The sequence below is a fragment of the Sus scrofa genome, chromosome 9 (assembly GCF_054392235.1).
Source record: "Sus scrofa isolate SSC_HxYL_T2T_F1_AM1 chromosome 9, Sscrofa_HxYL_maternal_Yorkshire_Landrace_v2.0, whole genome shotgun sequence".
Classification (NCBI taxonomy): domain Eukaryota; kingdom Metazoa; phylum Chordata; class Mammalia; order Artiodactyla; family Suidae; genus Sus; species Sus scrofa.
The window spans coordinates 100,112,137-100,124,113 of record NC_139391.1 but is presented as its reverse complement, the minus strand read 5'-3'; the positions used below and the strand labels follow the sequence as shown (position 1 = coordinate 100,124,113).

Genomic DNA, 11,977 nt, shown 5'->3' with positions numbered 1-11,977 from the left:
TTTATGATAATTTTATGCTGACATATTGATGTTTATAAAACATTATTTTATGGTTTTAATGCAAGCCATTTGTAAGTAATAAAATAAACTACAAAACTCTAGAATAGTCCAGAGAGCTAGCTATTTGGCAGTCTGAAATAGGAATAATTTAGGTTATTATTCTTTTTCCTGGGGAAAACCTGGGTGACCTACTCTATTTCTTACATAACTAAAGTGAAGCATTGAGAGGAAACCCTTCCTTCTTAAGGAATGTAGCAGCAATTTACAGTTTACAGTTTGTTGAAAATGCTTTTATGGCAGATGGAGATACTGAACCTCAAGTGTGAACTTCGGAAAAATATAAAAACTGACACAAAGGCATTATGATTCAGAAGCACAATGTAGGAATAGGGAATGATATAAAAGTAAAAAGAGTGTATCATTGGCCAGTATAGAATGAAAATGACAAGGACAAGCAGATCTGCTGAGACTGAGAATAGAGATTCGGTGCTTGCATTGTGACATACAAAAAAAAAAAAAAAAAATCCTATAAAGAATAGTTCCCTGAATAAGGACTGGTGGAAATGTAAATATAGCTTTCCAAGCATAGCAATATATTGTCCATTCAGATATCTGTATACCTATTTTCAAGAAATAGCATCAAGAAAGAAAACAGCCTGAAAGCTTTAATAGTTATAATGCTTGGCTTACTCAAAAAAAAATTTTTTTTTGTTTAATCGCTAGTAAAATATCTTCATTACTTGTGTTTACTTCACATTAAATTGAATTGAAATTACTGTAACCTCTGGTTTCCCATCTTCAGTACACCCATGAAACTTAAATATTTGTCTTGCTTAGGACACAGTTAAGCTTTAAATGAACTGGAACTTTAAAAGATGGACAGATTAAATAAGTGAGTAATTATCTTTCTTTTATATAACGTGTGTTTCTTTTATAAAAGATAAATGAGTAAAACAAAAATACTGCTTCGAAAGCTATAGATTACTTCTTATTATGTCTTCTCTTAGAAAGATTTCTTTACAAAAGTTATAATTAAAGTATTTCTCACAGAATAACAAAACATGTATACAATGTCTAGATTTGTTAACTTATCTTTGGCTATATCATAATTTGAAACAACTAAATGAGATTAGAAGAATAAAAGATAAACCAGTAGATCTGCTGGGAACTAGGGTTTGGTAACATAACAGAAATGACAGAAAATCTAAAATGCAGAACATACAGATTAATAAAACAGTAAAAGTAGGGTAGATGTTAATAAATACATTCATTTTTTGTCTCTGTAACGAGCAAGATTCAGTGTCAATTTTATTTGTGTTATAGATATTCATGATTGCTTTGCCATTTTGGTTTTGGTCATTAAAACTTTATGTAGTTAATACTTCATTTTTACAATTTGTGATATTAGCTTAGGGAAAGATTTGCCAATAGCATATTTTTAAACACAACAAAGGTAAGATTATTCATGGCAGACTGAATTACAAACACTCCATTCAGATGAGACATAATGTTCAACAAGTGGGAGCAGGAGTGCATTGGGAAATATTTCACACAATAGAACTGTAGAAAATTTCCTCATAACTTTCAAAAGGCTCAAGAGGCCTCAGAACACTTCAGCCTCCCTCACTTTTTATCAAAGGATAATGTAAACCATTTTCTTCAAATTATTATGTAAATGTACCATTGTAATAAATGATCTCCTCAGTGATGAAAAATAAATGGCACACCCATATGTTAAACCTCATTAGTAGTTAGAGAAATAAAAATTAAAACCACAAGGTGGTATATCTTAATAGATGCACATGTGCCATTGGTGTAAATTAAAGTCTGAAAATACTAAGTGCTGGTAAGGATATGTAATAATGGAAACACTTATAAAATGAAGATGGGCAAGTATATCATTACAAACACTAGAGAAAACAGTCAGATCATGCCTGAAAAATTGAAGGTAAGCATGATCTGGAATTCTGATCCATGGTAGACACCCTAGAAAGACTTGTATCAAGGAACCAGGAAATATATAAGGATGCACATAAGCCACTGGTTATGTGAGCCCTAATATATACATATCTCAATTCTCTGTCTACAGAAAATGTGAAAATGAAACACAATATAACAGTAAAAATAAAAGAGCTACAGCTATCTGCCACAAAATACATGAATCTAAAAAGCAAACAATATTGAAAGTAAATAATTGAAGAATATATTTTAAATAATTTCAGTTACTTAAAAGTTAAAATATAAATCAAGGTCGTGATTACTACTAAAGATAGATGTAAGAGGAATGAGGTCAGTAGGGGGCATATAGAAGACTTCAAACACTGAAAAATTTCTATGAACCTTAAGGGTTCATTGAGTAGTCTTTAAACCATAATAAAGATTTTATGCTCTTTTATAGGCATGATATATTTCGATATGATAAAAGATATTTAAATAAAGGCCATATAGATGTTCTAGAATTATAAAATATTAATTGGAATTTAAAACTCAATATACAGTTGAAAAATCTAATTAAATACAGAAGATATTAGTGAACTGAAAGACTGACCTGAGGAAATTGTCCAGGGTAGGCATGAAAAGATAAAAGATGGAAAGTATGAGAGAAATTAATTGAGAGAAGGAAAAACCCAACCTATAACTAAAAAATGTTCTAGATGGAGAAAATACAGTGAATGGAATAAAAGTGATAATCAAGTTGCTAAAAGTTGAGAATGTTTCAGAATCAATGAAAGATATGTATCTTCTCATTCTTCTTACATCTGTCCTTAGAGGTAATTGCTATTTTGATTATGAAATCACACAGAGTAATGACAAGGATAAATAAAACTCATTTAAGTCTAGACATTTCATAGTGAAATGTTGAAAATCAGAAGCATGAGAAAGAATTTAATAACAAGCAAGTTATAAGAGATATCTAAAAAGGAAACACAAATTTGATTGAGATTAAATTTCTTAAAAGAAATGATGGAAGCCAAACAAACACTTTTAGTGTTGAGAGGGTATTATTGACTAATAATTCCGACAATTATTGGAGTACTAGAATAGTACTCCAACTATGATTCCATTAGAAAAGTAGAGTGAAATAAATTTTCAGATTAAAAAAAATACTGGTTTTTACCACCAATAGACCCTCATGGAAAAATTGCTAAAAAAATTAATCTCAGAAGAAAAGAAATAAATATGAACAACTATCGTGAACTAAGAAACTGACAAAATACAGACATATCTAAATAGCAATGAGTTGGGTCAAACAATAATAATAATAATGACAAGATATAATTGAACTAAAAAAATAGATGATAAGAGAAGAGCAATTAGAGTTAAGGTTTTCTAACAGTCATTATATTGTTTAGAAAAAGGAGAGATACTGAATAACTTAAGCCTTTTTAAAAAAATTTTTTAGACAACTATGACGATTAAAAACATAAGGGTAACCTCTATAAGTATAGACATCTTGAGTTCAGTTCCTACAATTGTGACAATCATGTAGCAGGTATCAGATTTAACCCCCACCCCTATCATAACAATAATAATAGATAAGACATGAAATTAGTATTCTGAGCATTTGACAGCCTGTAGCACAGGGTACAATCACTGACGGGTGATGAGCACAAGCTGAACCCCACATTCACCCACACTCTCCCAGAAGGATACCTCTACAAATAAACATATGAAAATAGAGAAAAGTCGAAAAAAATAGATTTCTGTCTCATCATATAGAAAAATAAATTTCAGAGTAAATAAAACATAAATGTGAAAGGAAAAAACTTTAACGTTACAGAAGAAAATAGATAATTTTACAATCTTAAGGTATGGGAGATCTTAAAAATAAGACAGAAATTATACAAACTAAAAAAATTGAGTACATTAATAAAAAATATATATGCATCTCAAGAAATCATAATAAAAAAGAGGGGACTAGCTATAGATTGGCAGAGAATATTTGCTACATCATAAACAGCAAAGCATATGTAAAAGGCTAAGTAGAAGCTCACGAAATAGGTTCTTTAACAAGTGTTTAAAATAATAATGAAAGAGCAAATACAATGAAGAAGAAGAACAAATAACACAATAGAAAGTTGGTGAAAGCCTTTAAACAGCTGATTAATAAAACAGAATAAGGAATTAGTGAGCTTACAAATGTATTCACTAATAATCATGGAAATGCAGACTAAAGTAAGGAAAGATGTTGTCACATCTGTCATGTTCCAGTAATTTTAAAACAAATGATGGCAAGTATGGAAAGTAAGTGTGTCCTTTTGTACTTTTTTTTTTTTTTAATAAAGTGTAAAATTATACAACTACTCTGGAAGGAAAAGTTAGCAAAGATAAAAAGGCACCTACTCTATTTTTAGATATATTTGCTGGAGAATCCCACGCACATACACAAAGATATATGGAGGCATTGTTGACAATTCTGAAATATTGGAGGCAGCCTCACTATCCATCAGTGGTAGAATAACTAAATACATTTTGGAATACTGATATACAAATGACAGTTAGAATATAAGAACTAGAGACCTGCACATTTTCAAGTTGGATAAATCTTTAAAACCTATTGAATGATATGATGAGAATGGCACATTACCTCTGTCTTTCTCTCCAAAACACATAATCCCAGCCTAATCATGAGAAAAACCTCAGGTAAATAACAACTGAAGGACATTCTATAAAATTTCTGACAAGTAACTCTTATACCATTCAAATATATACATATCTAAATAACACAAAACAAAAATTATTCATGTCCTAAGATAAATCTTGCTATAAATGTTTCAATAATTTGAATAACATTTTTTAGGTAGCATATTAAGAGATTCTGATATGGCTGAAAAAAAAGGAGATTTTGTTCTTAAGTTAAATTTACTGCTAAAATAAGATAAACAACATGAATAACTGATACATTGAAATCCTATATCTAAATGTCTTCAAATTATGTTAATTCAATATAAATAAAATGCCAATAAATGTGAATTTTCTTCCCCCACCCCACAATTGTCAAGGTTGTTAAAACAGGGAAAGTCTGAGTGACTATTACAGCCAAGAGGACCTAAAGAGACTTGATGACTACATGCAATGCAGTATCATAAACAGGTCTTGAATTGAAAACAACATTAGGTCAAAACTGAGGAAGTCTGAATAAAGTATGGCTTTTAGTTAGTAATAATGTATCCATATGGGCTCATTAATTCTAACAAATGAACCAAATTGAACAAATGAATATAGGTCAGATCTTAACAATAGGCCTTTTCTACAATCCTTGCCCCAAACCACCCTGAACCTTGTCTCTTGAAAAATCACACCTTCTTTAACTGAGGATTTTTGAAGACCAATTGTGGATTTGCCAGTTTTCCATTTAAAATGACCCCATGTATTCATAAGAATGAACATGGGTTAGTATGTGGTTTTAAGGAGAACTTAGAAATAACTTCATAACTGAGAGAAACTGAAGTCAAAAATATAATTTTCCTTATTAGGCTCTTAAGAGTCAAGACTTCTGTGTCTTCCCTAGAACAATTCTCTGAAATAACACTAGAGAAGAAATTATGGCTTTAGTAAGTTAAATAAAAATTGAATTCTCCAAGGGATTATATAAAGGAAAAAAAAAAGATTAATTCAGCTGAAGGCCTAGTAAACTTGGTTAACTCTCTCTCAGAGTTATGCTAACCTTTTAACATAATTTTTATAATTGAATAAAAGCCAGAGGCAAAGTAATTTTGAAGGATTATTAGCTTGTGATTTAATGACTTAATGCTGTCACGTGTACCTGTTTCTTAAAAGTGATGCAGAGGCCCATATGGGCTTTCATATCAGAGAAGTGGTGAGCTCCTCTAGCTTACCTTTAAGCATAGAGTAGTAAGGGAACTTGTTTTGATTTGAGGTTACTTAGATTTAGGTAGTATTATGTCGTGGCTGAGATTACAGAAGTTTTAAATTGGTCATTACAGTCAAAATCAATTTGCATTATCTTTTCTCTCCTGCTTTGTGGTTATATCTTTACCTAATACATAAAAAGCTAAGAGGTAGTTATGAAAATGAGGTTTCAGATATTTGCTGAGTGTCTTACCAACCTATGTCACTTTTTAATAAAAGTCCATAGCTTCTAAGAAATATGTAATCCAATTGAGGAGTTCTCCTTGCGGCTCAGCAGTAATGAACCCAACTAGTATCCATGAGGATGCAGATTCAATCCCTGGCCCTGCTCAGTGGGTTAAGGATCTGGCACTGCCGCTGGCTGTGGTGTAGGCCAACACCTACAGCTCCCATTTGACCCCTAGCCTGGGTACTTCCATATGCCACAGGGGTGGCCCTAAAAAAAAAAATGAGAAAGAGGGAATGAAGGAGGGAGGAAGGAAGGAAAGAAGGATAGAAGGAAGGAAAGAAGGAAGGAAGAAAGAAAGAATCCAATTGAAACTTGAGTAGGCCTAAGCATTAATTTTTAGAAAGTAACAAACATTTTTTGAGCAGTTTTACGTTCACAGCAAAATTAAATAGAAAGTATAGAGAGTTCCAATATATCTCCTGTCCCTCACATGTGCCCACACAATCTTAACCACTTACTATCAATATCCACATCAGAGTTGTATATTTCTTACAAATCATGAATCGACATTAAGACATTGTTATCAGCCAAAGTCCATACTTTATGTTAGGGTTCACTAAGAGTTGTACATTCTACTATGGGTGTATGTATATATGCATTTTACTCCAAGTGCATATGGTTCATAAAGACATATGATCCCGTACATATATTAGTGAATATTCTCATTTCTGTATGGGGAATGAGTGGGAAGAAAGAAAACATAGAAATGAGAAATCAGTTTGAAAGTGGTTAAAAGTAGTCCAAGTAAGAGATGGAAATAGCTGGAGCTAAGCTATTAGCAGTAAAAAGAGAATAAATGTAGGCAATAAAAGAGGACATGTAAAGTGGTAAAAGAAAAAATAAATCAAAAGTCACTCTCAGTTGGGGTTTATTGTAAATATGTGGATTAAGGAAGAACAGGGAAGAATCAGATCGAAGCCTCATCAAGAGTTTTGTTTGGGGTCATTTAACTTCGAATTTCCCTTAAGGTATCTCACTCAGAAGTATCAAAGGGACATAGTTTATATGAATTTGGCTCTCTCAAGTGAGGTCTTCATCAAAGAAGTAAAATTGTAAGTTACCAGCATGTAGCTATTATTTAAAGCTACAGGAATAGAATCATCTCCCAGGTAGAGAACATAAACAGATGTGACAGGAGGTCAAGACTGTACTTTGAGGAACTCCAACATGTATAATTTGAGAGAGAGAGAGAGATTGAGCCAGCAAATGAACAGCCTGGGACGCTGGAGGCAAATTCAAAGGGCATGGTATAAGAAGAGCAGGTCAAGAAGGAGGAAAAACTGTTAGATATACTCCCAAGAGTCAAGTATGATGATAATCAAATAATGTCCTTTGACACCTGGCAATGGGGTATAGAGGTCATTGGAGGCTGTGACCCCAGTAGGGTTGTAGAGACTGACATTAGACTGGATTGTGTTAAAGAAAAAATGACAAGTTTTTGAAGGTTTGTTTTTTTTTTTAATTTTATTAAAGTATAGTTGATTAACACTGTTAATTTCTGCTACACAGTAAAGTGATTGAGTTATACACTATTCTATTCCATTACGGTTTATCACAGGATATTGAATATAGTTCCCTATGCTATAGAGGAGGACCTTGTTATTAATTAAACACGTTAAAGAGTGAATGAGGAGCTGTTAAATGGAGTGATGATGTACAATGTTTTTTTTTTTTAATTATAGTCATAATGCTGTACATTATACCCCCATGACTTATTTATTTTAGACCTGGGGATTTGTACTTTTTGGACTCATTTTTTTAAGAGATTTTTCCGAAAGAGAGCAGAAAAATTGAGCAGTATCTGTAGGATAATAGAGATGGAAAGGAGTACCTATAATATGTATGAAAGCTGATAGGGTATGCTGATGGAAGCACACCATTAGAAAGGAGGAATTTGAAGATTCTGGGAAATGCTTGAACATACTTCCTGAGAATTTTGCACAGGGTGGTGTCTAGAGCTAAAGTTCATGGTCTGAACTTTCCTCTGATAATTGGAGGGCTATTTTCTCTTTGGAAAACCTCGATAGCTATAGGTTGACCTACAGATTTAGTTTAGATAAAAATGAAGGAATTCAAGTTTGAAGTCTGCAGTTTGAGGCCATTAGCCATAAGGTTGAATATGGAAAGAGAATTTTCGAGGTTGGGGAATATCATTTTTCATTGTGAATAGAGCCCTTGAAATTGTTTAGGGTGGTGCCCCTTGAGGCTGCAGGAGGTTTGAGGGAAGAGGAAATAGCACTTATTCACAATAAAGCATGGGGTTGTACAAGCTTATGAAGAGACTATAGTAGCATCTCTGCCTGGTATTTTTTGCCTTTATGATAATGAGTTTAAAGTGAAATCAATCATATAAGTTTCATAATTTTTCTCCAGAAACATTTTAAGACTAAGATGTAGACACAGAGAAGATGGATAAGTAGTTTCAGAAAGAGTTGAACTTTTGTTATGTAATTGTGATACAAGCACAAGATGACAAGGGAACAAAGATTATTTTCCATGTTGCGATTATCATAATGGATTATGGAATTCTAAGCAGGGCAAGAAAAACAGAAGAGGAAGCTGCTTGTTAGTGAAAAAAAAATGGAGTTCAAGAAGACCTGTAAGAAATACTAAAGCAAGTGACCTGCAAGAATAAAATGCTTGGGTCAGAGAATAGGATGAATTTAACTTCATACACGTGATATACTTTCTGATAATAATGGTTCTGATGGGTATGAAGATAATGGGACTAAGTGATTATGGCAAAGAAGGTGATATAACCCTCTATTTTCTATTCTTCATTCATTCTCTTTGATAACATAACTCACATGATTCTTCTGGACACATAGCTGCCCCATTAGAAACCTGTTTCCTCTACTTCCCTTTTATCTTATTTTGGCCTTGAGAATAAATCTGTGCAAGGGACTATGAGTAGGATTTATGTGGGCAATTTCAGGATAATATCTTGTAAAAAGTAAATTGCCCTTTATTTTCTACCTCCCCCCTCTCTATGGATTAGTATGAGGACAAGGTGATAGTAAGTAAGTATTAAACCTTTAGTTTCCAGTCTCTGTTCTTTCCCTTCCAAGAACCTCTTCACATCACTCTAGAATATCATAGCTAAAATGTAAATAACACCATGTGGTTCCCTTGCTTCCTAGCTATCACTAGTAACTAGTTAAGGTGGCATAATGGCATATAACACTTGAATTCAGCTTCATCTACCTCAAGTATCCCGGTTTAATTTTGATATTTTAGCATTACTGAACGATCTCTAATTGCCCATCATTATATCCATGCGATTGTCCCTGTTTTTCTATCTCCATCTGAATCTCTTTACACTCCATACCGGTTTCCCCACCAGTCCCATTCTTAACTCAACTTACTCCTAACTCTCTCATCTTCTTGAAAGACTTCTATATGCTTTATAGTATTCTATGTATCTCAGTACTTACTAAAATGTACCTGAACTTATTTGATTACTTGTGTGTTTTCTCTTTGGGGTAAGCTCATCAAAGCATGTGCCGACCATGTTCATTGTTTAAATATACCAAATAAGAATAATCATGAGTGTCCAAATATTTGCCAGATTGCAACACAATGGTACAAAGGGTCAAGAATGAATAGGAGAAGTAATCAAAAATTTCCTTTGATATAAAGTCTTAGTGAAATTTAACACTGATTAACAGTGAGGTATTTACTTGCTATATAAAATATTTAATAAGTTTACATTTAAAAATATGTATACCTTAGGAGTTCTCTTGAGGCTCAGTAGGTTAAGGATCTGGAGTTGTCACTGCAGGGGCTTGGGTTGCTGCTGTGGCACCAGTTCAATCCCTGGCTTGGGAACTTCTGTATCCCATGCATGCAGCCCAAAAAGAAAAAAAGGAAAAAAAGTATTTTAGTCACAACTGTAAAAACCATTAGGCACAAGGACAACACAATTCCACCTACAAATTCAAATTCACATTTTTTTTTCTGTCAACATTCTAGTGTCTTCCTCATTCATGAAGAATAGCATGTTGCACATAATTTATGAAGATACCTCTTCAGACTACCTGCAAGATTGTAGTAGAACTGAAGAGATGAGTGACATAAATATGCATAGATAACTTTGGACAAATGTGAAATAAGGAGACCTTTTCCCTTGTCCTGTTTTTGTGTCACCCCACTCCTTTTCCCCACTGTAATCAATGACCTTGTGCTGCCTTTGGCCCTTCACTTATCCTTAGCTCATGAATGTCACTTAGCATGATATGGGGTCCCATGATCCCTTCTTCCAATTTAAAGTATTTTCCACAATCTCCCAGGTTTTGGGGAAATAAGTTGCAGAGGTGGTCCTTGATAAACTGCTAACTCAATGCCTTAAAAAGCATAAAGCTTAAAGATATTGCATTTTAAATACTTTAAAATTTAATTGTAAAACTTTAATTGTAAAACTATTTCAACAAATAAGGGAAGTTTTATCTATAAGAAATGATGCTAGAGGCGGGAGATTTGGAAGATTCTTCAAATAAATCACTTAAATAATACTTTTCTATTCTTCTAACACTTATAAAAAGCTTAGAGCTTATAATGGATGATTAAACCAATAATCTGCTTAATTTTTTAAAAACCAGACAAGACAAGAAAAACATGTTTGAAATATTCAACCATGAAATAAAATAGGGAGAAAGAAGAGTACTAAGAGGGAAAAAAAAAGGAAAAGCTGTAATTTTCATGTTTTAAAATGATTTATATTTTCCAGAAATTGAAGGAAAATATTTTAAAGGTCTTCATATGAAAATAGAAGCTTTTGCAACAGCTAATTACAACATTAGGTATGAATCCCCGCAGGCTAATGAGATCTCAATGAAAATTTCTTTATAAGGCATTATCTAATTAGACTTTAGGATATCTTATTAGAAATGTTTCTAGATTTTTTTTTTTTGGTTAAGAATTAGGTCAGAATTTGTTTAGATTCTTTAAATTGTATAGTTCTCTAGTACTAGAAAAAGAATATTAAACTGTGATTTTTAACATGAAAGCCCTCAAAGAACTTTTGTTGAAAATATTAGTGTCTGGGTATCCTGGATGGATAAAGTAGCCAATACAATTTCTGAGCACAAGTAAAATTAAATATTAATACATTAAATAAAGCAAGACAATCCATACATAAGAGTGCATAGACAGATCCCCTCCCACCTATACATATCACAGGACTGTATTGTAGACAAACTAAGACTTTTGGGATCAGCTTAGGACCACACCTTGCATACCAGAAATTTTTTACCACTCTTTATTCATGCTTCATCTTTAGCAATATAAAAGCCTTCTGCACCTTTTGAGTGTAGATGACATGCTGGCAGAGCCCTTATGACACCACTAAAAACACATTAGTAAAACAAGTTTTTGCCTGTTATGCTGATAAAATAACAACTTAGAGTGATGATTAAATGTTTCATTCTTTTTTCAGATAGTTTGCCACTTAACACACCCTTTACTGAATTGTCACAATATCACCAGCACTCTCTAGTTACAACCTCACACCTCTTTGTCTCTTAAATGGGAATGTAACCCCTCATCCTCAGTGGCAGAGAATTAACAGTATTTGTTTCTCTTCCTTATTTAAGATCCTACCATTTATTACTGATAGACCCGTGTTTCTTCTTACCAACCTAGCTCCTTTGAAATCATTTATAACAGCGTATGCACATTCTGCCTATCTCATATTCCTGCTGGGTGAAGTTTTCTTTATCTGAAACAAATTAAAATATGAGACTAAGTGTAAAGAGCTTGTACTCAAATGTGTGATTCATATTTTTGTGTTTATTAATTCCCAGTAATTAAAATTGAAATGGATTATTGTTTATATCCATTATATCCATGCTGCACATCCAGGACAAAGTAAATCTA

The 11,977-nt window shown here is 32.8% G+C and overlaps 1 protein-coding gene across 1 annotated transcript in view; it reads left to right on the top strand.

Moving 5' to 3' along the window:
* The window catches only part of LOC106504979 (uncharacterized), a 980,193-nt gene that overhangs the window by 60,196 nt on the left and 908,020 nt on the right, over positions 1-11,977 (top strand). The gene's annotated exons all lie outside the window — the stretch shown is intronic.